This window comes from Papio anubis, chromosome 20, assembly GCF_008728515.1.
Source record: "Papio anubis isolate 15944 chromosome 20, Panubis1.0, whole genome shotgun sequence".
NCBI lineage: Eukaryota > Metazoa > Chordata > Mammalia > Primates > Cercopithecidae > Papio > Papio anubis.
Window position 1 is genome coordinate 22,069,631 of NC_044995.1, and position 26,857 is coordinate 22,096,487.

The 26,857-nt window shown below is 48.9% G+C and overlaps 1 protein-coding gene across 2 annotated transcripts in view; it reads right to left on the reverse strand.

Annotated features, from left to right (window-relative positions):
- The window catches only part of KIAA0355 (KIAA0355 ortholog), a 99,049-nt gene extending 85,923 nt beyond the window's left edge, over positions 1–13,126 (reverse strand). Inside the window, exon 1 of one of the 2 annotated variants that reach the window (XM_031659677.1) lies at positions 13,045–13,126. The gene's annotated coding sequence lies outside the window, so the exon portion shown is untranslated. Of the gene's footprint in view, positions 1–2,692; positions 4,317–13,044 lie in introns of those variants that run through there. The other variant, XM_009194114.3, reaches the window with a different exon arrangement.
- Positions 13,127–26,857: the final 13,731 nt, after the last annotated feature.

Sequence of the window (26,857 nt, forward strand, 5' to 3'; positions counted from 1 at the left end):
TGAAAACATGACAACAAATTGTGTTGCTGGTGGAAATTCAAATGTAAATCAGGGAGTAAAAATAATTTATTTCTAAGTAAATTTTTTTTTTTTTTTAAATCACAGACTGGGCGCAGTGGCTCACACCTGTAATCCCAGCACTTTGGGAGGCCGAGGCGGGCGGATCACCAGGTAAGGAAATCGAGACCATCCTGGCTAACATGGTGAAACCCCGTCTCTACTAAAAATACAAAAATGGGCTGTAGGCCGTGGTAGTCCCAGCTACCTGGAGGCAGCTGAGCAGGAGAATGGCATGAACTCAGGGAGGGCGAGTTTGCAGTGAGCTAAGATGCTTTTCACTGCACTCCAACCCAAGCGAGCAGAGCAAGACCCATCTCAAAAAAAAAAAAAAGCACAAAGCAACTGGAAAAGCGGCACCATGCCTCGGTGGATCCCAGCACCCTGGAGGCTGGAGGCAGGGTGGATCACTTGAGGCTGAATTGTGACCAGCCTGGCTAACAGATGAAACCCCGCCTTTACTAAAATGGTACCAGCTGTGCATGGAGGTGATACCTGCAATCCCAGCTACTCAGGAGACGGGAGGCAGGAGAATCATGGAATCAGAGCCAGCAGGAGCCAAAGATCACCCCACTGGCACTCCAGTCAAAATGAGTAAAGACTGACTCAAAAAAACAAATCACAAAAGCAATTATTCTGTTCGTAAACCTACCTTGTAAAAAAAAAAAAAATCAACAATTCACCTTCAGTTAGAAAACCCATGGGTTTATTTTTGTTACAGCGGTGAGTGTTCAGGTATCCCAAAAGTCGAGTAAACTTTGGACGCCGGTGGCCTCACCTGTAATCCCACCAGCACTTAAGGCTGGTGAAGATCGTTTGAGCTCAGAGCGAAGGAAATTGTTCAAGCAAATATAGCAAGACTCTCACTCCTACTGGCAAACAAAAAATTAGCCTCCAGTGCTGGCATACATCTGTGTCCCAGTTACTTGGGAATAGTAGGAGAATGGAGGAATGATGGCTGAGACCTTGCTGCCCCCTGTTGCCGCTCAGTGCCAGAGTACCGTGAAGTGATCAAAGGCAGGTTTCCACTCAGAGGCCTCATCTTCCCAAAGGGATAGTTCAGGCAACTCACCAGCCTCCCAAGTAGCTGGAACTATAGGCACACACCATCATGCCTGGGTAATTTTTAATTTTTTTTTGCAGAGACGGGGTCTTGCTGTGTTGTTCAGGTTGGTCTTGAACTCCTGGCCTCAAGCGATCCTCCCACTTAAGCCCTTCAAAGTGCTGGGATATAGGCATAAACTACCATGTTTGGCCCAAGAAAACTTAAAAATTCTATACTGCCACTCTTAACAACTTTGCACTATGGAATCTATCCAAAATTAACCTCACATGGGTAAAAAAAAACAAGTATTTATCCAGAAGCTTATATATTAACAGATAAATCAAACTATAATTTAGAAATTTTTTTTCTCACTACGGAGAGGGATTATATAAATTTTAGATAAACTTAAGATTCAAGACCATTTCTGAGAATTTAAGGCATCCATAAAAAATTTTATCACTAAATTGTAACATCTCTTCCAAGCTGAGAACACTGACTCCAATCCTGCATACTCAGCAAACCTTCCCATCCCTCAAAAAGACTAGAAAGTCGCCTGGCGCAATGGCTCACACCTGTAATTCCAGCACTTTGGGAGGCCGAGGTCAAGAGATCAAGACCATCCTGGCCAACATGGTGAAACCCCATCTCTACTAAAAATACAAAAATTAGCTGGGTGTGGTGGCGGGCGCCTGTAGTCCCAGCTACTCAGGAGGCTGAGGCAGGAGAATCACTTGAACCCAGGAAGCAGAGGTTGCAGTGAGCCGAGATCATGCCACTGCACTCCAGCCTGGGCGACAGAGCAAGACTCCTCTGTCTCAAAAAAATAAAAATTAAAAAATAAAAACAGAAAATCAGAGTCACAGCCAGGGAGCCCATTCTTCCCTAGAAATATTTCAGCAGGTCAAACATTAAAAAATGAGAAAATTCTAGGTGATTCCTCACCATCCACTCGCTAGGCAGGGAAGACAGCCCCAGAGAGCAGGCCCGCAATGGTTCACCTCCTGGCTGGCTTCCAACTCTGCCACTTATCTGCGCCGTAAGCCTTCACATACTCAAACGTTCACCAAGGTTCTACTAAGTGCATAGCACTGCTCCCAGCATCCAGGAGGCAGTAGTGAAGAGACAGACATAATGCTTGCTCTCAAGGAGCTTACCGTTAATAAGGGAAAAGGAGAAAATGCTCCTCGCCTTTCAGGTAGATGCTCCAATACAAAGAAACTTCATGGAAACCCCACACTTCCAAAATGCAGTAGTTACGGGTATGGGTATGGGAATCAGACTGATCTAGATGTGAATTCCTGCTCTTAGTAAATATCAGCTGAATAAATGGCACTTACTAACTTTGAGCAAGTCGCCTAACTCTTGTGCCTCAGTACTGCTGAAGATTACATCCATAAAGCACAGCCTCCGCCATACCCTCAGTCTACATAAATGAAAGCTACTGCTCTGAAAGAGGCCCTGGACTCGTAAGAGGGTAGCATTTCATCTTCCACTGCAATTCTTAATTCTGGTCTTCTAGTAGTTGAAAACAAACTTCCTCGAACCCCCAAAATCTATTAAGTTAAAACAACTTTCAGAAATAAAACTTACTTTCCTGCAGCTCCGGGCCCAACTCCTAAGTCCAGGCAACAAACTAAAAGAAGTAGTGCCCTGTGCGCTGGAGGGGAAAGAGGTCATGGCTCCTCCCATTTCCCTGCCCACCACTCCCTCCTCTTTCAACCCCAAGCCAGAGGAAAGAACAGAAGGGACACAGTTGAGGAGGGGCATCACCTCGAATTACAAAGTACATTACAAAGTGACTCAAGCACAAGGTTGCAGCGCATTCTCTCCCACCTTGACACCCAAAAGCAGCACAGGTCCTTGTGGCTAGTGAGAGGAACCACTTCCGCCTCTTCCTGCCTAGGTCACCAGAGCCTGAGGCACCCAAATCTGGGAACCAAGCCAGCTTTCCCCAGCCTCTGTTCCCATGCACATACATCCACCTCTGGGACCTGGGGGTGGGGTGAGGGAAGACGCAAGTATTTCCAGGTTTCCTGGCCATAATTAGCATCTAGCTAGTACTTAATCCCAAAATCATTTTTAGTAAGAAAATTATATTTTCTTTCAGGTAGTATCTCGCTCTAATTCCACTTTCAAAAATCTTCCCATGATGATTCTTTGCAACTGTCAATTTGAAAAAACACTTACCTGACAGTGGCCCAGACACAAGGAACATAATCAAAATGACTGGAAAAAAAAAGGAAAGCAATACTCTACCTAGGCATGAATCCTAAAACAGACTCACGGTTAATGTAGAAGCCTGCGTCAAGAGCACTCACTAGCAATACTGGCTATGAGCAATAACCCACGTGCCCTGCATTACGAGGATTGTTAAATACATCACACAGGAACACCTCACAGCCATTCCAAACATCAAGGCAGAGCCACCACACTTCATTGAGTCAAAGATGCCGTCATTTACAAATCATATCATTGTCTCATATATATGCCAAGAAAAACTCTGCCATATAACAAGGACATGCCATCACATGACATGTCCCAATTTCAGGCCTCCTCAAAGCTCTTGTCCTGTTTCTGACTCCTCTGCCTGTCTCAGGCTGGCTGGGACACACAACCTTGGAAAAAGTCCCTTTGTGTTATTTTCCCTCTAGAAATTACCCATATTTAACATCTGCCATTTGATGAAACCATCTTCGGCCACCTCAGCTCCCAAGGAGCCTTTTCTGACTCCTGCAACCTCTGCTGTCTCTGTCATTAGCTGGTGCTCTCCCCTTCCAAATGAACAGGGAGCATCAGAGACAGAGGCTGGACACATCTTTACACTTACTGTCACGCACAGCACAGGGACAGAGCAACACAGACAACGACAAACACATACCTCCTGGGAACTGTTCCAAGGACTTTACAAATATTAACTCAGTAATGCCTCGCTACAACTCCAGGAGGCAGGTATTACTACCTCTCCATTTTCAGAGGAGGTAAACTGAGGTCAAGGCAGGCGCAGGCCTCGAACCCAAGCCGTCTTACACAGTCCTCACTCTTAACCTCTATGCTGCGTTCACTCTACACAACAGCCATGTACATATCATAGACATTTATTATAAAAGTTATTGTTAAAATGAAAACATAGGCCGGGTGCGGTGACTCACGCTTGTAATCCCAGCACTTTGGGAGGCTAAGGTGGGTGGATCACTTGAGCTCAGGAGGTCGAGACCAGCCTGGCCAACATGGTGAAACCCCGTCTCTACTAAAAATACAAAAATTAGCCAGGCATGGTGGCGGGCGCCTGTAATCCCAGCTACTCAGGAGGCTGAGACAGGAGAATCGCTTCAACCCGGGAGGCGGAGGTTGCAGTGAGCCAAGATTGTACCACTGCACTCCAGCCTAGACAACAAAACAAGACTCTGTCTCAAAAAAAAAAAAAGAAAGAAAGAAAATACGTATACACAGGGAAAAAAATTCACACCATACAAAATGGTATGCAAAGAAAAAGCTAACTCAGCCTAACAGCCTGGTTTTCTGGGGTCTCATCCCAAAAACAACCACTGTTTCTTTTCTGTCATTCCAGAAATTATTTCTGCACTTATAAACCTATTTCATGTGTATCTCTCTATCTATCTATCTATTGAGAGAGGGAGACATTATTTATTTTATTTATTATTTTTGAGATGGAGTCTCGCTCTGTCACCCAGGCTGGAGTGCAGTGGCACGATCTCTGCTCACTGCAACTTCCGCCTCCCAGGTTCAAGCAATTCTCCTGCCGCAGCCTCCCGGGCAGCTGGGATTACAGGCACCCACCACCATGCCCGGTTAATTTTTGTATTTTTAGTAGAGATGGGGTTTCACCATGTCGTCAGGCTGGTCTCGAACTCCGGACCTCAGGTGATCTGCCCACCTCAGCCTCCCAAAGTGCTGGGATTACAGGCGTGAGCCACCATGCCTGGCCTATATATATATTTTAAAACAAATAAGCACATATTACTTCAAAAGTGGAGAAATTTGTTTAAAATTAGAAAAGAGGCCGGGCGCAGTGGCTCAAGCCTGTAATCCCAGCACTTTGGGAGGCCGAGACGGGTAGATCACGAGGTCAGGAGATCGAGACCATCCTGGCTAACACAGCAAAACCCCGTCTCTACTAAAAAATACAAAAAAAAAAAAACTAGCCGGGCGAGGTGGCGGTCACCTGTAGTCCCAGCTACTCGGGAGGCTGAGGCAAGAGAATGGTGTGAACCTGGGAGGCGGAGCTTGCAGTGAGCTGAGATTGGGCCACTGCACTCCAGTCTGGGCGACAGAGCGAGACTCCGTCTCAAAAAAAATAAAATAAAATAAAATAATAAAATTAGAAAAGCACAAATGGGCAAATATACATTGTTCTGCACCTTGCTTTTTTCACTGATTATTTCTCTGAGCTTGATCTACATCTGCACCTGTGCTGTTTTGATTAAATTCTAAGATGTACATATTTTTACATTTTAACTTCGTGGTTTTTCTTGAAGTCAGAGAATCTTAGTGTGCTTGGACTTCATCAGGAAACAGGATCACAAAAAGCTTTTAAACCTATATAAGACAGCGGGAGTTACCTTGGCAGCCATGTGCAGGCTGAATCAAGAAGCAGAGGCCAGGTGAGGTGGCTCTCGCCTATAATCCCAGCACTTTGGGAGGCCAAGGCGGGCGGATCACCTGAGGTCAGGAGTTCGAAACCAGCCTAGCCAATACAGTGAAACCCCCATCTCTACTAAAAATATAAAAATTAGCCGGGCATGGTGGTGCATACCTGTAATCCCAGCTACTTGGGAGGCCAAGGCAGGAGAATCACTTCAACCCAGGAGGTGGAGGTTGCAATGAGCTGAGATCACGCCACTGTACTCCAGCCTGGGTGAGAGAGAGACTCTGCCTCAAAAAAAAAAAAAAAAAAAAGGTAATTCATATTTTGAGGCCAGCGCGGTGGCTCACGCCTGTAATTCCAGCACTTTGAGAGGCCGAGGTGGGTGGATCAGAGGTCAGGAGTTCGAGATCAGCCTGGCCAATATGGTGAAACCCTGTCTCTACTGAAAATACAAAAATAAACCGGGCATGGTGGCACTCGCCTGTAGTCCCAGCTACTCAGGAAGCTGTGGCAGAAGAATCACTTGAACCCGGGAGGTGGATGTTGCAGTGAGCGGAGAGCCTGCCACTACACTCCAGCCAGGGTGACAGAGCAAGATTCCATCTCAAAAAAAAAAAAAAAAAAAACCAGAGAGACCTGCCAGGTGACATGTGACATGATGCCACACATACCAGAGGTAAGTACCTACATCAAAGGGTTGTTGTGAGGATTGAACAAGGCAATATAGACAAAGCCCTCAGCATCAAACCTCATTAGCACAGTGAGTCGAAGGACTCAGCACAGGACCTGAAGTGCTGTTAGTGCCTAGTTAGACATTGTTATCAGTTATTTCAAGGACTGGTCCCACTTTCCAATGTCATTTCCCTCTACTCCTTATTCACACCTGTCCAGACTCTACCCTCAATCTCCTGCAGCTCAAATACCTCATGCTTGCTCTCACCTTCACACCTTTGGACGTGTCATGCCCCTGCCCAAGAGTCCTCCCCTCTTGCTGTGGCACTGGACTTACTTTTTCCCACAGTACTCAGCTCAAGAACAGCCTTCTCCAGGAAGTCTCCCTAGAACTGCAGGCTGGATTTCCTGGATGAACAGTTTAGGAGCAGCTTATCTGTCATTACTTCCCAATGTCTATCAGCTTATTCAATGCAACCAGAAGCAAGCAGTTTCATGGGGACTGATTATTTAGGCTATCTAAGCTCAAAGAAGACTGATGTATGAACCAGAGGCCAGTTACTAGTTTATAAACACCAACGAGAGCTAATACTCTCATTGAATACTTATCACAGGTGCCAGGGAGCGTGCTAGGAGCCCTTACTGCAACACTAAGAGAAAGGTGCTACTATTATCCCCATTCTACAAATCAGAAAACTGAAAGATTAGCCAGCATCCCAAGACCAGGATCTGATCCAAGCAGCTTAGATGCAGAGCTCTCAACCACTCACATTCTCTCCTTACCAAGAAATCTCCACATGCAGCTATCTTCTACTCAGATGGTACTGGGAGGACAGACGCTAAGCAAGGGAGAGACCCTCGAAGCCAGAGGCAACAACAGGGACACGCCCATCTGTGCGTTAGTGCAGATGGCTTTGTGGAGGGAACACTGCACACTGCTCCTCTGGTCAGGGCCCCAGACAGTGCTACACACACACCACTTAATTCCTCTCTTGGACCCGCCACCCCAATTGGGACAGACACTGTCCCAATCCTCTCCCAGAAGCACAAGTATTTCTTCTGAGGATACAAAATTAAGTTTAAGCTTTCTGGCTACAAACGCATTCCAAGCATGCCTTCTTGGGGTTATAGCTGGGTCAGTTTGGTTGAATTTAAAGTTTTCCCTGAGATTCTTCAAACTACATTTACAAAATATCTTTCGACTTATATCTTTTCTATAGATAGCTAATATGTGTAACATTTATTCTGATGTCATTCTCAGACGATCATTCATTCCTTCAACAAATACTTCATCATTTCCAATGCACTGTGTTCTAGGCCCTGGAGATCAAAGCAGTGAACAAGACAGGCAAGATCTCTGAAAACTGGGAGAGGTTACTTGGTGTCTCCCTTTCTAGGCACTTATGATACTTTATGACAACTGCTTATTTGGCATTCTTCCCAGGATGTGCTGTTAGGCTCTGTATTCTGATCTTCCAGTAAAGTAACTGGGCCATACTGTAGGTACTCCACAAATGTGAGCTAACTCAATTCATGACTAAATTCACTGGGTTCCTTTCACATCCAGAGTAGGACCACGTTAATTCTGAAATCCCTTAGGAAAAAGGTACAAAGTCTAAATCAAGGTGTAGGCATAGAAAGCAAATGGCAAATACAATCCATATCAAGAAGGAAGATGTGATTCATCAGCTGGTAAGAACCTCAGAGTCAGGAAGGACAGGACACTTTGATAAGTGATATTTATTTATTTACTTACTTATTTATTTTGAGACAGGGTCTCACTCTGCTGCTTGGGCTGGAGTACAGGGGCAAAATCACAGTTTACTGAATCCTTAACCTCCCAGGCTCAAGCAATCCTCCCGCCTCAGCCTCCCAAGTAGCTGGAAAGACAGGCACGGACCACCACACCTAGAAAATTTTGGGGTCTCACTATGTTGCCTAGGCTGATCTCAAGCAATCCTCCCACCTTGGCCTCCCGAAGTTCTGGGATCACAGGCATGAACCCCTGTGCCCAATCTAAAATTCATTTTTTTAAGAGACGGAGGTCTCACTATGTTGCCCAGGCTGGTCTCCAACTCCTGAGATCAAGTAAAACTCCCACCTTGTCCTTGCAAAGAAATGATATTTTCTTTTTTCTTTTTTTTTTTTGAGATGGAGTCTCAATCTGTCGCCCAAGCTGGAGTGCAGCAGTGCGATTGCGGCTCACTGCCTCCTGGGTTCACATCATTCTCCTACCTCAGCCTCCAGAGTAACTGGGACTACAGGGGCCCACCACCACACCCGGCTAATTTTTTTGTAGTTTTTTTAGTAGAGATGTGGTTTCACCGTGTTAGCCAGGATGGACTTGGTCTCCTGACCTCATGATCTGCCTGACTCGCCCTCCCAAAGTGCTGGGATTACAGACATGAGCCACTATACCTGGCCAGAAGTGATATTTTCTTCACCTGGAGAAAATATGGCCTCAGGAATATGTCCAGGGGTTACTGAGCAGGAGAAAAAGAACTGACTTGCAGAAAAGTCTGAGTCGAGGGTCACTAAGTGGTGCAGAGGTGAGGAAATGAGGTAGTTCTCTAACCAGGACTCATATACTGGAAGAGTGGGAAGGAACATGTTTTGGAGGGGAGGGTAAGAGGTACAAAGCTAGGCTTCAGAAAATGCCCCAAGGTATATGTATGAAGAGAAGCAGTAAAGACAAACGAGAAAATACAGTCACAGATTTCAGGAAATGACCACACTAGTTTCAAGTCAAGAAGGCCAATCAAGGCTGGGCATGCTGTCTCATGCCTGTAATCCCAGCACTCTAGGAGGCCGAGAAGGGTGGATCATTTGAGGTCAGGAGTTCAAGACCAGCCTGGCCAACATGGTGAAATCCTATCTCTACTAAAAATACAAAAATTAGCTGGGGGTGGTGACACAGACCTGTAATCCCAGCTAGTCGGGAGGCTGAGGCAGGAGAATCGCTTGAGCCACTGAAGCCAGAGGCTGCAGTGAGCTGAGATCACGCCACTGCACTCCAGCCTGGGCAACAGAGCAAGACTCTGTCTCAAAAAAAAAAAAAAAGAAAGAAAGAAAGAAAGAAAAAGAAAAAAGCAGGCCAATCAATGGGAGATTCACGAGAGGAAGAAAGAATAGCTCACCATGCCAAATACCTGAGATCAAAGTCAAGGAAAATGATTAAGCAATGGCCACTGCATGCATCAATTAGGGGACCCTCAAGAGGGCAGTTTCAGTAGAGTTAAACACATTTCAAGCACAAGCACAACCTGTTGCTGTTTTTCCTTATCCAAACACAACATTCAGGCTCTCTGTGAACTTACACTTCAGAGAAAACGGCAACCTGCTTTTCAATAACTCCAAAACAAATCAATTCCTTATCTAAATCAACATTTTTTTGCCTACCTAGGAAGATCATTTTTCACTAAGGACAAAGTCACAGGAGGAAAAAAGAGAGAGTGATTGGCTGGGCGTGGTGGCTTACACCTGTGATCCTAGCTTCGAGGGAGGCTGAGGCAGGAGAATCGCTTGAACCCGGGAGGTGGAGGTTGCAGTGAGCCAAGATTGCACCACTGCACTCCAGCCTGGGGGACTCCAACTCAAAAAAAAAAAAAAAAAAAGAGTAGACACCCAACCCATGAGATATCCCAGCCTGCTAGCTTTCAGAAACAATTATTTTCCTACAGACTTGGAAGACCCACTTGACACATGGATCCTGATGTATTAGGCTATAGGTTTTCAACAGAATAAACATTTACTAAAATTTTCACAGAATCATGTGCAATTTGCTTAAAAAAAAAAAAAAAAGGATGCTTAAAACATGGTCTTCCAAAAATCCGGAGATAATTTTAGATTGAAAAATCTAGGCTTGCCAAGGGAATCTGAGAACTTTTCTATCTTGGTCTCCAATGCTAACCTACGTATTTGTGTGCAAAAATAGAGGAAGATTAGAATCTCAAATGCCAGACTGAAAAGTTGCCACAACAAACCTGAACTCTTCATATGGAGTTTGTTATCTTGTCAGCAAGAAAGCAAATGAAACGGCAATAAACTAAACTTTTTGTTTTAAAGATAAAAAGAAAAAAAAATCTCAAACATGAAATATTCCCTGGACTTGTATTGGAAAATGATTTCTTTCTAAAACAAAATATTGTGAAGATATTGTGAAAAGAAAATACTGTGATTTTTAAAGAAACTTGAAAACATCTAAGCATACACAAAATCTAAATATGAGCTTTGTAAGTAGCCCTTACAAACATATACTTAGAACTTTTGGTCTAAAATATGATAAAATGATAAAGTTTACATATTATTGAATAAATCTGGAACTGACTAGCCATTTAGAAAATATTTCATATTTTAAACCAAGAATGAATTTTAGGTAGACTAAAGGCAAAAAAAATAAACCCATGAAATGATGAGAAGCAAACATGAATTTCTTTTTGTTTTTTTTTTTTGAGACGGAGTCTCACTCTGTTGCCCAGGCTGGAGCACAGTGGCATGACCTCAGCTTACTGCAACCTTCACCTCTGGGGTTCAAGCGATTCTCCTGCCTCAGCTTCCCAAGTAGCTGGGACTACAGAAGCGCGCCACCATGCTTGGCTAATTTTTTTTGTATTTTTTTAGTTGAATCCGGGTTTCACTACGTTGGCCAGGCTGGTCTAGAGTGATCTGCCCGCCTCAGCCTCCCAAAGTGCTGGGATTACAGGCATGAACCATCGCGCCAGGCCAGAATTTTTTTTTTATGACAATGAGACAGAAAAATTTTTCAAATATGTCAAAGGAAAATAAACACTTTCTTTTTTTTTTTGAGACTTTGAGACGGAGTCTCGCTTTGTCGCCCAGGCTGGAGTGCAGTGGCAGGATCTCGGCTCACTGCAAGCTCCACCTCCCAGGTTCACGCCATTCTCCTGCCTCGGCCTCCAAGTAGCTGTGACTACAGGCGCGCACCACCACGCCCGGCTAATTTTTTGTATTTTTAGCAGAGATGGGGTTTCACCGTGTTAGCCAGGATGGTCTCGATCTCCTGACCTCGTGATCCGCCCGCCTCGGCCTCCCAAAGTGCTGGGATTACAGGCGTGAGCCACCGCGCCCGCCTATGTATTCTTAAAAATTGAACGTTACGGCCAGACAAGGTGGCTCACGCCTATAATCCCAGCACTTTGGAAGGCCGAGCCGGGCAGATCACTTGAGGTCAGGAGTTCGAGACCAACCTGGTCAACTGGGTGAAACCCTGTCTCTACTAAAAATACAAAAATTAGCAGGGCGTGGTGGTGGGCGCCTGTAATCTCAGCTACTCGGGAGAGTAAAGCAGGATAATCGCTCGAACTCGAGAGGCGGAGGATGCAGTGAATCTAGATGCCGCCACTGCACTCCAGCCTGGGTGACAGAGCGAGACTGTCTCAAAGAACAAAAAAAGTTACCTTTGACCCCATTTGTAAATTTATTCTAAGATAATAATCAGACCAGGTATAGTATCTCACACTTGTAACCCCGACACTTTGGGAGGCCAACACTTTGGGAGGCCAAGGCGGGAGGGTCGCTTGAGGCCATAAGTTTGAGACCAGCCTGGGCAACAGTCTCTTATTAAACAAACAAAAAAAAAAGACCGTATCAGATGAATCCTTCCGGCAGAATTATCTTGTGACAAACTGGAAACGATCTCAATGTTCATCAGTGGTTAAATCACATACTGTAAAGTCCATAAAATAAAAATACCTATCTGTATTTATTGATTATCACCAAAATGTTAGCAGTGGTTGTCACTGAATGGTAGATCGGCAGATGATTGTCATTTTCTCCCTTAGACTTTTTGTGTCATCTTGAGTGTTTTGCCAGGAGAGGAGAATGAACTGCTTTTATAATGGGGATGAGGGACCAGAACAAGCTATTTTCAAACTGGAGGCCCCCGAAGCTGAGTCTTTCTCTGGAAAATTTCTGCAAAGTCTAAACAAAATTCTTATCATGCCAACCAGGCATGCTCCTTTCCTCGCACCGTGCGGCGCAGGAAGACACACCCCTGACTCTGCGCTCGCCCCTTGGGCTCGGGTCCTCCACGCTCAGCCCCGGCCCTCCCGGTCCCCGCGGACCCTCCCTCGGGCCCAATGCGCCCGTGGGCTCCGCAGGGCCGGAAAAGCGCGTTCCTTGGCAGCCTGGCGCCGCCGGGAAGGTGCGCGCAGCCAGCCCGGCAGCCCCGGGGTGGCGTGAGGGCCGCCTCCCCCGCCAGCCCCAGCGGACCCCGGCCGTCAACAGGCCGCCCTCCCTCCGCGGGCTTCCGGGAACGGGTCCCGGCGCCAGCGCGACCTCCCGGGCCCCGGCTACCCGAGGGAGCGCCCCCTTCCCCTGCCTGACGGGCGCCGACCCGCCCCTGCGGTGCCGCTGCCGCCAAGTCACTGCCGCGCCCCCAGGTCCCGGGTTCGCACCAGGAGGCCCCTCCGGGCTTCCGTCGGCCCGGCCAGCGCCCGCAAAGCCCGGCGTCCTCCACAGCGGGCGGGCAAGGGGCGGGAGCCCACGGCCCCGAGCCCTGCGGCCCCGAGCGGAGCGGCGCCCCGCGAGCCCGTCTCGCCGTCAGCCCTGGCTGCGGCCCGCAGCCCAGCTGCCCACCGCCCACCGCCCACCGCCCGACCCCGCCCGCGAGCCCCCGCCTGCGCCCGCCGCGCCCGCTCCTCACCTGCGACGCGCCCCGGCCCCCAGCGCACCGCCTTGGACCGGCTGTGTACACCGGAAGTGACGTATCCGGTCCGGCCCCGCCCCCGCCTCGGGCGGACGCGGGGCGGCTGCGGATCCCGCGCTTGGAGCAGGCTCTGTCCTCGCACTGGCGGGGAGGGAGCGCCGCGGAGCCTCCTCTCCTGGGACCCAGGACCCCCAAGCGGGACGGCCGGGGCGGAGGTTGAGGACCGGCGGCCAGAGCCGGAGGTCCACGGAGATCCTCCACCATGGCTTGGTCCCCAGGCGGGAGGGGTCGTCTGCGTCCTCCTGAATTTATTACTGAAATTGATTACTGGCGCATGGAGTGTTTCCTAGATGCCAGGCCCCGACGGGCACTGCAGGAACCGGTAGTGCTCTCTCGAGACCTCATAAGTTTATTCCTTAGTGGTAAACACACAATACCATTGTCACAAATCCGGGTGATAATATAGTACCAATGGTGACAAGTGGTAGGAGGAGAAAGAGTAAGAGGGAGGGAGTACCCTAACCTAGTAGGGGAGACTGAGCCGGAATTTCCCCAGGGAAAGAGCAGGAGCTGAGGTCCTAAGGGGTAGAACGGAGAAAAAAAAAAACTGGAGAAAGGAGGAAAACACGTTACGCAGAAGAAACAGCAAATGTCTTCCAGTTTTGTGGGGTTTGTTTGTTTGTTTGTTTGAGACGGAGTCTTGCTCTATCGCCCAGGCTGCAGTGCAGTGACGTGATCTTGGCTCACTGCAAGCTGCACCTCCCGGGTTCAAGTGATTCTCCTGCCTGAGCCTCCCAAATAGCTGCGATTACAAGCGTGCGCCACCAAGCCAGGCTAATTTTTGTGTTTTTAGTAGAGATGGGATTTCGCCTGTTGGCCAGGCTGGTCTCAAACTCCTGACCTCAGGTGTTCCGCCCGCCTCGGCCTCCCAAAGTGCTGGGATTAGAGGCTTGAGCCACGGAGCCCCGCCCAGTTTTGTGTTCTAATAATAAATCAGGGTGGTGAGAAGTCAGGTCTTACTTGACAGTGTCGCAAAACTAATGAGTTTTAAGCAAGAGGTGATTTGTCCATACTTGAGAGTATAAAGGGGTTACTCTAGCTGCAGTGTGGAGAAGGAAGGACTAGGAAGGGGAGGCAAGAGTGGATATAAATGTGTACACCCATGTTCATATTAGAAGATGGAAGCAACCCATTGTCCATCCACGGGTGAATGGGTACACAAAATGTGGTATGAACATAACGATAGAATATTACTCAGTGTTGAAGGAGGCCGGGCGCGGTGGCTCACGCCTGTAATCCCAGCACTTTGGGAGGCCAAGGCAGGCGGATCACCTGAGGTCAGGAGTTCGAGACCAGCCTGACCAACAGGGTGAAACCCCATCTCTACTAAAAATACAAAATCAGCCAGGCGTGGCGGCGCATGCCTGTAATCCCAGCTATAGTCCAAATAGATGAGCTTTGAAGACATTATGCCAAAAGAAATAAACCAGTCACAAAGACAAATATCATATGATTCCACTTTCATAAGGTACCTAGAGTCGTCAAAAACATAGAGACAGGGGCCAGGTGTGGTGGCTCATGCCTGTAATCCCAGCACTATGGGAGGCTGAGGCATGAGGATCACCTGAGGTCAGGAGCTCCAGACCAGCCTGGCCAACATGGTGAAATCTCATCTGTACTAAAAATACAAAAAGTCAGCCAGGTGTGGTGGTAGAGGCCTATAATCCCAACTACTTGGAAGGCCAAAGCAGGAGAACGACTTGAACCTGGGAGGTGGAGATTGCAGTGAGCTGAGATTGCACCACTGCATTCCGACCTTGGCGATGAAACGAGAGTCCATCTCGGAAAAAAAAAAAAAAAAAGGAAAGAAATATAGTAGTTCTAATATTTTCTCCCAGTATCCCAATGGATGGTCCTCCCATACTATGAGGTACGTGAACCTCCCTTTGAAAACCATTCATGGACTATGGTAGTGGCAATGGGGATGGAAAAAAAAAAAGTCATATTTGAGAAAGATTTTGGAATAAAATCTTTGGTGAAATAAAATCCATTTGGTGAAATGGATATGGAGGGTGAGGGAGAGGTGGGAATCCTGAATGTCTCCTGGGTCTCTGGGATGAGCCATTGTGCTGGCACTCACTTTTTTGGGAAACCCTGGAAAAGGACCATATTTGGGAGGGCGGAGGATGGGAAGAATGACCCGAGTTCCAGTGTGAACATGGCATCAAACAGGAGGCACCAAGAAGGCGCTTGGGGATGTGAGGATCTGGAGCTTATAAGAGAGGTATGTGCTGGAGATGTCAGTGTAGATTGAGGGAATGCCTTTCTTAGTGGTTGATTTTTTTTTTTGGATGGAGTCTCACTCTGTCACCCAGGCTGGACTGCAGTGGCGCAATCTCGGCTCACTGCAACCTCTGCCTCCCAGTTTTAAGCAATTCTCCTGTCTCAGCCTCCCAAGTAGCTGGGATTATAGACACGCACCACCATGCCCAGCTAATTTTTGTATTTTTAGTAGAGATGGAGTTTCACCATGTTGGCCAGGCTGGCCTCGAACTCCTGACCTCAAGTGGTCCGCTGCCTCGGCCTTCCAAAGTCCTGGGATTATACGTGTGAGCCACTGCGCCTAGCCTTGATGGTCGATTTTTTAAGGTAGAAAAGAGTTAAGCATGTTTTAAGGTCAGAGAGGAGGATCTGGTTGAAAGAGGCTGAGATTATAGGAGAGAGATGATCTGGTTCTTCTTGTGAAGTTCTGAAAAGGCTTGAGGGAGGGGATCTAAAATGCTTGGTGGGATCGGGCATGGTGGCTCACACCAGTAATCCCAACACTTTGGAAGGCCGAGGTGGGCTCATTGCTTGAGCCTTGGAGTTTGAGATCAGCCTGGCCAACATAGTGAAACCCTGTCTACGAAAAATACAAAAATTAGCCAGGTGCAGGGGCATCCACCTGTAGTCCCAGCTACTCAGGAGGCTGGAGTGAGAGGATTACTTGAACCCGGGGAGTTCAGAATTGCAGTGAACCATGATTGTGCCACTGCACTCCAGCCTGGGTGACAGAGCGAGGCTCTGTCTCAAAATAAATAAATTCATAAATAAAATGCTTGGTGTTAGGTTTACCTTAGACTGCAGCAAAGAATGAGGGGAGTGGGAAAGGTCTGGAAGCACAAAGGTGAGTGGACAGAAGAAACATGGTAGAATTTCCCAGTAGTACTGAGGATTCACTGCAGGTTGACAACCATAGACATCTCCTTTATTTTATTTATTTATTAATTTTTGAGATGGAGTCTCGCTCTGTCACCCAGGCTGGAGCGCAGTGGCATGATCTCGGCTCACTGCAACCTCCACCTCCCAGGTTCAAGCGATTCTCCTGCCTCAGCCCCTGGGTATCTGGGATTACAGGTGCCTGCCACCACACCCGGCCAATTTTTGTATTTTTAGTAGAGATGGGGTTTCACCATGTTGGCAAGGCTGGTCTCGAACTCCTGACCTCAGATGATCTGCCTCCCTCGGCTTCCCAAAGTGCAGGGATTACAGGCATGAGCCACTGTGCTGGCCTGTAGACATCTTTCTACTAAGGGACTTGTCCAGTAGCTTTTACGTAAAAGGGAAGAAGGTTGAGCAAGGATTCTTCAGAAGGTTGAGTAACGGAGAATAGGGCAAGAGTGTTCCTGACATGATGGACTGAGCTGTAGAACCTGAACCACAGGAGGAGAGAGGGAAGAGGGAAGAGGACAGCTGGCTTGGAGGAAGTGTGCCTGGGTGCTAGCGTCCTCTTGCTTTTGTAGGCTGGAAAAGGGGCTAGAAATGATGGTGGCAAGTTTTGTCATTTGTTTGGTGGAGATGGGCTCTTACCATGTTGCCCAGGCTGGTTTCGAACTCCTGAGCTCAAGAGCGATCCTCCCACCTCAGCCTCCCAAAGTGCTGGGGTTACAGGCATGAGCCACCATGCCTGGCCAGTGGCAAGCTTTTGAGTGTGCCAGTTGTGGCTCCTACAGTCTCAGATAAGCCCATCTGTTATTCAGAGGTCCTCCTAGCTCTTGCTACAAGCCCCAGGGGGCACTGGACCTTGCCACAGAATCCTTCAGTGACCACACCTGGATGTACTTGGTAAACACCAGATGGGTTGGTTGGTTGGTTTGAGACAGGTTCTGGCTCTGTCACCCAGACTGGAGTACAGTAGCATGATCTTGGCTCACTGCAACCTCCACTTCCTGAGCTCAAGTCATCCTCTCACCTCAGCCTGCAAAGGAGCTGGGACTATGGGCGTACGCCACCATGCCAGGCTAGTTTTTGTACTTTTTGCAGACACAGCGTTTCACCATGTTGCCAAGGCTGGTCTTGAACTCCTGAGCTCAAGCGGTCCACCAGCCTGGTCTCTTAAAGTAGTGGGATTACAGGTGTGTAATGAGATGTTACAACCAGCCACAAATGAGATGTTAAATTGGCCCTTTCTCCATGGGGCATACTCTGACACACCTGCCTCCGTGTGCTGGCCAGCCCTCTCCAGACCTGTTCCCAAATCCTGCGGACTCTGGCATGCAGCTACCCTTCCTAGGGCTTACAGCCTATCTCACAGCTTTCACATCCTGCCCAAGGGAGACCAAGAAGGTTAAAATGTACTCCCAGTGGGGTGCAGTGACTCACACTTGTAATTCCAGCACTTTGGGAGGCTGAGGTGGAAGGATCACTTGAGGCTAGGAGTTGAAGATCAACCTGGGCAACAAAGTGAGAATCCATCTCTACAAAAAATTTCAAAAATTAGCTGGGCATGGTGGCCCCCACTTGTAGTCCCAGTTACTGGGGAGGCTGAGGCAGGAGGATGACTTGAGGCCGGCAGTTCAAGGCTGCTGTGAGCTTGTGCCACTGCACTCCTTCTGGGGAACAGAGTGAGACCCTGTCTCAAAAAAAGTGGCCGGGCGAGTGGCTCACGCCTGTAATCCCAGCACTTGGGAGGCTGAGACGGGCGGACGTAAGGTCGTGAGATCAAGACCCCAGAATGTGGTGAGAAACCCCATCTCTACCAAAAAATACACAAAAAATTAGCTGGGTGGTGGCAGGTGCCTGGAGAACCTAGCTACTTGGGAGGCGATGTGAGAATGGCATGAACTGAGCGGAGTTTTGTTTCAAGGTTGCGCCCACTGTACCCCAGCCTGGGAAGAGACAGAGTGAGACCCATCTAAAAAAAAAAAAAAAAAAAAAAGTGACTCTCGGCAAACAACCCCATTGCCCCCTCCACCACCAAGAGCACTTGGCTGTGAAAACCCCTTTCCTGAAGGCTCTTCTTTCAGACATTCCCACTGAAACTAACATGTAAAGCTGTGGCTCACTTTACCCCAAACCTCATGTTTCCAGAGTAATGTGCCAGAAACCGCTTATGCTCACACCATTTTGGCCCCTTCCGTGGGCCAGGAGTCCTGGAGAACCACTCAGCTATATATGCAGTTCTGAGATCCGTGTGAACATTAACAACCTTGGGGCCCTTTTGGTGGCCTTTGTGGTGCTCTGGGGAGCAGACGGCCCTGGACCTCTCAAGCTTACCTGACAGCATTTTGTATTGTGGACATACCACCTTCTGTTTTGTGAATCCATCTGCGGATATTACACCCATGCCCTGCAAGTTCGAATTATTTATTTTAATTCATCAAATATACATATGGAGAAGGAGGGAAAAAACACCCACGTACCCACCACATAGGTTTGAGGCACTCGTCACCTCATGCCACCTCTTTATTCCACGTTCCTTGCACCAAACTGTTGAGAAAAAAAGATAGAGGCCAGATGCAGTGGTGCACGCCTGTAATCCCAGCACTTTGGGAGGCCAAGGTGGGAGGATTGTTCAAGCTCACTAGTTCAAGACCGGCCTGGGCAACGTGGTAAAACCCTGTCTCTACAAAAAATACAAAAATTAGGGCGGGTGTGGTGGCTCACACCTATAATCCCAGCACTTTGGGAGGCTGAGGTGGGCAGATCACAAGGTCAGGGGTTTGAGACCAGCCTGGCCAATGTGGTGAAACCTTGTCTCAGTAAAAATACAAAAACATTAGCTAAGCATGGTGGCACATGCCTGTAGTCCCAGCTACTTGGGAGGCTGAGGCAGGAGAATTGCTTGAACCCAGGAGGCAGAGGTTGCAAGTGAGCCAAGATCGCGCCACTGCACTCCAGCCTGGGCAAGAGAGCAAGACTCCGTGTCAAAAAACAAAAAATACAAAAATTAGCCTGGCATGGTGGCATGTGCCTGTAGTCCCAGCTACTTGGGAGGCTGAGATGGGAGGATCACTTGAGCCCAGGAGGGAGAGGTTGCAGTGAGCTGAGATTGCGCCACTGTGCACCCCAGCCTAGGCGATAGAGTCAGACCTTGTCTCAAAAATAAACAAAAAAAAATGAAAGAAGAAAAGAAAGAGAGAGAAAGAAAAAAGAAGAGAAGAGAAAAAGGGGTGGAGTCCACAGGTCTAAAGATGGAAGCCAGGCCCTCCTCTTCAGGAATGGTAGCTATGGCCTTCCAGCTCTGCAGAAAGGTCTGTGAATCGGAGCCTCAGCATGTGCACAGGCATGAGATGGTGCCTTAGAGACCACCAGACCTACACCTGTAATTTGCTGTTTAGGAGGCCAAGAAGGTCAAGACCAGGAAACAGAGGTAAGTCTCCAGAATGGAAGCAGCCCTGCATCTGCATAGAGGCAGAATTGTGAGCCAGGTCCCGCGGAAAGTGCTACGAGCGTCTCTGAGGTTGGTGCCTGTGACAAATGAGTAGAAGGAGGCTTCAGGAGCTCCTCCATGACCCAAGAGCTGGAATGAACGAGACCCGCATTTGCAAGAGATGCCAAAGAAATGCACCCTGGGCCGGGCATGGTGGCTCACACTTGTAATCCCAGCACTTTGGGAGGCCGAGGCGGGCGGATCACCTGAGGTCAGGAGTTCGAGACCATCCTGACCAACACATGCAGGAACCATCTCTACTAAAAATACAAAAATTTGCTGGCCAGGCATGGTGGCACACGCCTGTAATCGCGAGCTACTCGCGGCTAAGGCAGGAGAATTGCTGAACCTGGAGGCGGAGGTTGCAGGGAGCCCGATCACGCCATTGTACCCATGTGTCTGGTGACAGAGTGGAGCACTCCATCTCAAAAACAAACAAAACAAAAAAGTTAGGCAAGGGCTCATGCCTGTAATCCCAGCACTTTGGAAAGCTGAGGCAGGCAGATCGCTTGAGGTCAGAGCTGAGACCAGCCTGGCCAACATGCAGGTCCCCGTCTCTACTAAAAATACAAAAATTAGCCATGTGTGGTGGTAGGCACCTGTCATCCCAGCTACTTGGGAGGCTGAAGCAGGAGAATTGCTTGAACCGGGGAGGCAGAGGTTGCAGTGAGTCAGAGTTTTTTTCTGAGACAGAGTCTCGCTCTGTCGCCCAGGCCGGAGTGCAGTGGCCAGATCTCAGCTCACTGCAAGCTCCGCCTCCCAGGTTCAAGCGATTCTCCTGCCTCAGCCTCCCGAGTAGCCGGGACTACAGGCGCCCACCACCGCGCCCGGCTAGTTTTTTGTATTTTTTAGTAGAGACGGGGTTTCACCGTGTTAGCCAGGATGGTCTCGATCTCCTGACCTCGTGGTCCGCCCGTCTCGGCCTCCCAAAGTGCAGGGATTACAGGCTTGAGCCACCGCTCCCGGCCAGAACTGATTTTCTTAAGTAGCCAAAGTTATTACTGTTGGCTTGTGCATTCCTTATGGAAACAAAAGTCAGGGCTTCTAGGCTGGGCTTTACATGTTAGTTTCAGTGGGAATATCAGAAGGAAGAGCCTTCAGGAAAGGGGTTTTCACAGCCAAGTGCTCTTGGTGGTGGAGGGGGCACTGGGGTTGTTTGCAGAGTCACTTTTTTTTTTTTTTTTTTAAAGACAGGGTCTAGGCCGGGCGCGGTGGCTCAAGCCTGTAATCCCAGCACTTTGGGAGGCCGAGACGGGTGGATCACAAGGTCAGGAGATCGAGACCATCCTGGCTAACATGGTGAAACCCCGTCTCTACTAAAAAAAATACAAAAAAAAACTAGCCGGGCGAGGTGGCGGGCACCTGTAGTCCCAGCTACTCGGGAGGCTGAGGCAGGAGAATGGCATAAACCCAGGAGGCGGAGCTTGCAGTGAGCTGAGATCCAGCCACTGCACTCCAGCCTGGGCCACAGAGCGAGACTCCGTCTCAAAAAAATAAAAAATAAAAAAAAAATAAAGACAGGGTCTCATTGTGTTGTCCAGCAGGAGTGCAGTGGCACAATCATAGCTCACAGTAGCCCTGAACTGCTGGGCTCAAGCAATCCTCCTGTCTCAGCCTCCCCAGTAACTGGGACTACAAGTGGGTGCCACCATGACTAGCTAATTTTTGAAATGTTTTGTAGAGATGGAGTCTCACTTTGTTGCCCAGGTTGGTCTTCAACTCCTAGCCTCAGGCGATCCTCCCACCTTAGCTTCCCAATGTGCTGAGATTACAGGTGTGAGCCACCTTACCTGGCCAAGAGTAACTTTTCTACTTTACCTTCCTGGTCTCCCTTGGGCAGGATGTGAAAGCTGTGAGATGGGCGGTGAGCCCCAGGAAGGGTAGCCGCATTCCGGAGTCCGCAGGATTTGGGAACAGGTCTGGAGAGGGCTGGCTAGATATTTTGGGCACAGAGCAACTGGCTGCATCTGCTGGGTATGGAGAGTCTGGGGTGAGGCCAGGCCAGTGGCTTAGGTGGCATAGCCCAGGAAGGAACAGAGCTGAGGGCAGCATGGGTTAAGTGTGGAAGGGGACCCCTCCCCCTCAGTCTCCAAACTGCTTCCCTGAGGAAGTTCCCCTTCCCTTCTCTCCCCATAACTCTGTGAGGACCGTGTTGTGCCCTCTCTGCCCCAGCCCCCACTGGCTGGAAACAGTTGTGCTGTGGCTAAGAAGCCCTTGCCAGGCAGAGTAATCTGCTTTTATCTCACCCCACCGATACGGTGGGGTTCATTGAGCCCAGGAGGTTGAGGCTGCAGTAAGCTATGGTCACCTTGCATTGTCCTCGTGGTCTGGTGCTGGCCAGGAGCCTGGGAGATTTCTGATGGGTGAACTGGACCCCAGGAGTCCAGGCCCCTTCCACTGCAGCCAGGACAAGAGGTCTGATACCATGTTGTTGATTTTACCGTCTGCAAAGTCCTGAGTAACAGGCTGCTGGGGTGGTGTGGAGACGGAGAAACCTAAGGTACAGGTAGGAGGAGCTGCTGCAGGGCTCCCTGAGGGCTCTCTAGGGCTTGGTGAAGCAACAGTATCTCGTGTGTGTGTGTGTGTGTGTGTGTGTGTGTTTGTGTGTGGGTGTGTGTGTGGAGGGTGAGCTACTCAAGGGACTAGGGGCCACCTGAAGACTATATCCATCAGTTACCAGCTGTGAAGATCTACACAATGGGAAGGTTTTTTTTTTTCTTTTTCCTTCTTTCTTTTTTTGTGAGACAGGGTCTTGCTCTGTTGCCCAGGCTGGAGTACAGTGGCCTGATCTCAGCTCACTGCAGCCTCAACCTCCCTGACTCAAGTGATCCTCCCACCTCAGCCTCCTGTAGCTGGGACTACAGGCACGCACCACCATGCCCGGCTATTTTTTTATTTTTATTTTGTAGAGACAGGGGTCTCCCTATGTTGCCCAGGCTGGTCTCAAACTCCTGGGCTCAAGCGATCCTCTCGCCTTGTGCTGGGCTACAGGTGTGAGCCTCCGTGCCCAGCAGGAGGGAGATTTTCTAGGTCCTACAAACTCCCAGGGAGTCTAAGGGCTCTTATAACCAGGAAAGGAAGGACAGGTGTGTTGGGGAGGGACCCTAGGCACAGTTCTAGTGTTGGTGGAGCCATAGGACTGTGACCTTGGAGTCATTTTTTTAGAGATGGGATCTCACTCTGTCGCCCATGCTGGAGTATAGTTCTGCAATCATGGCTCACTGCAGCCTTGACCTCCTGGGCTCAAGTGCTATACTGAAAGTCAAGAGTAGCTCTTGTCCATTCCACAGCTGACAGAGCAAAGGTCCTGTCCTTCCCAGATCCCCATATGTGGACCTGGCCACAGGCCCCACCTGCATTCAGAAGTCCCGCATTAAGACTCTGGTCCGACAAGATGTGTCTCCCAGGAATTGTTAGAGGATCGTGTGCAGAGTCAATTCTGTGGCCTTGTAAAGAATTTGAGGTCGAGCCAGGCATGGTGGCTCACGCCTGTAATCCCAGCACTTTGGGAGGCTGAGGCGGGCAAATCACTTGAGGTCAGGAGTTCGACATCAGCCTGGCCAACATGGTGAAACCCTGTCTTTACTAAAAATACAAAAAAATTAGCTGGGCATGGTTGTGTGTGTGCCTGTAATCCCAGCTACTTGGGAGGCTGAGGCAGACGCTGGAAATTGGGAAGGGAGCCGGTGCAGCCAGATCAGGCCACTGCACTCAGCTCGAGGACAGAGGAGACCTGCTTGCCACCTGGAGGCCGAACACAGTTGTTTTTTTTTTTTTTTTTTGAGACAGAGTTCCTCTGTCACCTGTAGGCTGAGTGCAGTGGCGTGATCTCGCTCACTGCAACCTCCACCTCCCAGGTTCAAGTAATTTTGTGCCTGCCCTGAGGCTGGGATTACAGGCTATGCCACCGGCTGCCTGGCTAATTTTTGTATTTTTAGTAGAGATGGGGGTTTCACCCTGTTGGCCAGGCTGGCCTTGGACTCCTGACCTCGAGTGACCTGCCTGCCTTGGCCTCCGCAAGTTCTGGGATTACAGGCGCAAGCCATTGTGCCCGGCCTAAGTTGAACATTTTTTGGAGGGGTTCTGAACAATGAAAATTATGAGCATCCCCTCAGATTCTTAAACTCATCAGGGGCCAGGGCTAAGGGGCGTGAGAAATCTTCTTCGGTTCATCTGGCTGAAGAAACTAGAACTCTGTCCCCTTTTCCCATGTAAGTGGACTTTCCTTTTGGTTGTCAAAATGTAATAACCCCAACTCCTTCTCACTAAAACAAGAGGGGATTTATTAGCCCTAACAAAAAGGGTACTGTGGCTGTCAGAATGGCTGTCCTTGGCAGCGATCCTGATGCCTGGAAGGAGCTCACAGCCAGCCAGCCAGCCAGCCAGGCAACCAGCCTGCAGCTTATCGGCTCCCTCCAGGCACAGTGGGAAGGAGGACCTAACCTGTGAGTCTTCATTCCTTCCACACAGTGCCAGAGTCCTCTAAGCCAGCTCTGAAGTTGCTACATGGTTCCAAGCGGAGATGTTTTTTATTTTATTTATTTATTTACTTATTTTTATTTTTATTTTTTTGAGATGGAGTCTTGCTCTGTCACCCAGGCTGGAGTGCAGTGATCTCATCTCACTGCAACCTCTGCCTTTCAGGTTCAAGTGATTCTCCTGCCTCAGCCTTGCGAGTAGCTGGGATTACAGGCACCTGCCACCACACCCAGCTAATTTTTGTACTTAGTACAGGGTTTCACCCTGTTGGCCAGCAGACTGGTCTCGAACTCCTGACCACAAGTGATCTGCCCGCCTCAGCCTCCAAATGTGCTGGGATTACAGGCGTGAGCCACGGCGCCTGGCCTTTACATTTTTTTGTAGTGATGGAGTCTCGCTGTTTTGTCCCAGCTGGCCTCTAACTCCTGGGCTCAAGCAATCCTCCTATCTCAGCCTCCCAAAGACTTGATCACTTTTTGTGTCCTCTCTGCTTACTCCAAAGTCTTGAAGATATGCTCTTTTCCCAACAGCATTCTGCAGTTTTCAATGCAGAATTCTTGCACGTTTTTCATTAGATTGCTAGGTATTTTATTGTTTGGGTGGGGTACTATTACAAATGGCAGTGGTTTTTTGGGGGGTTTGTTTTTTGTTTTTTTTTTTTTTTGAGAGGGAGTCTCGGGCTATTGCCCGGGCTGGAGTGCAGTGGCCGGATCTCCGCTCACTGCAAGCTCCGCCTCCCGGGTTTACGCCATTCTCCTGCCTCAGCCTCCCGAGTAGCTGGGACTACAGGCGCCCGCCAACTCACCCGGCTAGTTTTTTGTATTTTTTTAGTAGAGACCGGGTTTCACCGTGATAGCCAGGCTGGTCTCGATCTCCTGACCTCGTGATCCGCCCGTCTCGGCCTCCCAAAGTGCTGGGATTACAGGCGTGAGCCACTGCGCCCGGCCAAATGGCAGTGTTTTGACTTTTCATTTTCTAATTACTTGTTGCTTGTAGATAGAAACAAATGTTTGGCCGGGCACGGTGGCTCACGCCTGTAATCCCAGCACTTTGGGAGGCCGAGGCGGGCGGATCACAAGGTCAGGAGATCGAGACCACGGTGAAACCCCGTCTCTACTAAAAATACAAAAATTTAGCCGGGCGCGGTGGCGGGCGCCTGTAGTCCCAGCTACTCCGGAGGCTGAGGCAGGAGAATGGTATAAACCCGGGAGGTGGAGCTTGCAGTGAGCCGAGATCATGCCACTGCACTCCAACCTGGGGGACAGAGCGAGACTCCGTCTCAAAAAAAAAAAAAAAAAGAAACAAATGTTTGTGTATTTTGATATTTTACTTAATTGTAGGGCAGGCAAAGTTGCTCATGCCTGTAATCCCAGCACTTTGGGAAGCTGAGGTGGGAGGATAAATTGAGCCCAGGATTTTGAGACCAGCCTGGGCAACATGGCAAAACTCCATCTCTACAAAAAATGCAAAAATTAGCCAGGCATGGTGGTGCAGGCCTGTGGTCCCAGCCTCTTGGGAGGCCGAAGTGGAAGGACTGATTAAGCATAGGAGTTGGAGGCTGCGGTGAGCCATGTTTTCATCATTACACTCTAGCCTGGGCGATAGAGCAAGACTACATCTCAAAAAAAAAAAAAAAAAAAAGTTACCATCTATTTCTAGTTTGCTGAGAATTTTAATCTCCTCTTTATTTTTATTTTATTTATTTATTTTTTGAGATAAGAGTCTTGCTCTGTGGCCCAGGCTGGAGTGCATTGGCGTGATCTTGGCTAACTGCAACGTTCACCTCCCCAGTTCAAGAGATTCTCCTGCCTCAGCCTCCCAAGTAGCTGGGATTACAGGCACACGCCACCACTCCCAGCTAATTTTTGTATTTTTAGAGATGGGTTTTCACCATGTTGGCCAGGCTGGTCTCGAACTCCTGACCTCAAGTGATCCACCTGCCTCAGCCTCCCAACGTGCTGGGATTACAGGTATGAGTCACTGCGCCTGGCCAACTCCTCTTTATTTTTCTTGAGACAGACTCTCACTTTGTTGCCCAGGCTGCAGTGCAGTGGTGCCATCTCAGCTCACTGGAATCTCTGCCTCCTGGGTTCAAGTGATTTTCCTGCCTCAGCCTCTCGAGTAGCTGGGATTATAGGTGTGTGTCACCTGTAATCCCAGCTAATTTTTGTATTTTTAGTAGAGACGGGGTTTCACCACATTGGCCAGCTGGTCTTGAACTCCTGACCTCAAGTGATCCACCCACCTTGGCCTCCCAAAGTGCTGGAATTACAGGCATGAGCCACCCCGCCTGGCCTCCTCTTTATTTTTGAAAAGCTAAACAGACTGTTTGCACACCCCATTTGTGCATGGGGGAGCGGGGGCGGGATCAAATGTGAGAAGATGTTAGCCTGCTCTAGAAGGCACCCTGGGGCTCGTGCCGGGAATCGTCAGCCTTCCCACCAGCAGTCCCTATGGGCTCATCATTGCAGGGTCATCTGTAGCTTACTGTCCTTTTCTGGTAGTTTGCTGTAACAGACATTACTAATATTTGAATATAATATTATTTGAATGTCCTCACTTAATAACAAATATTATTAGAATATTCAAATTCCAAATTTCCTTGCTTCCTCAAGTTAGATGAGAACAAGTCAAAGTTCA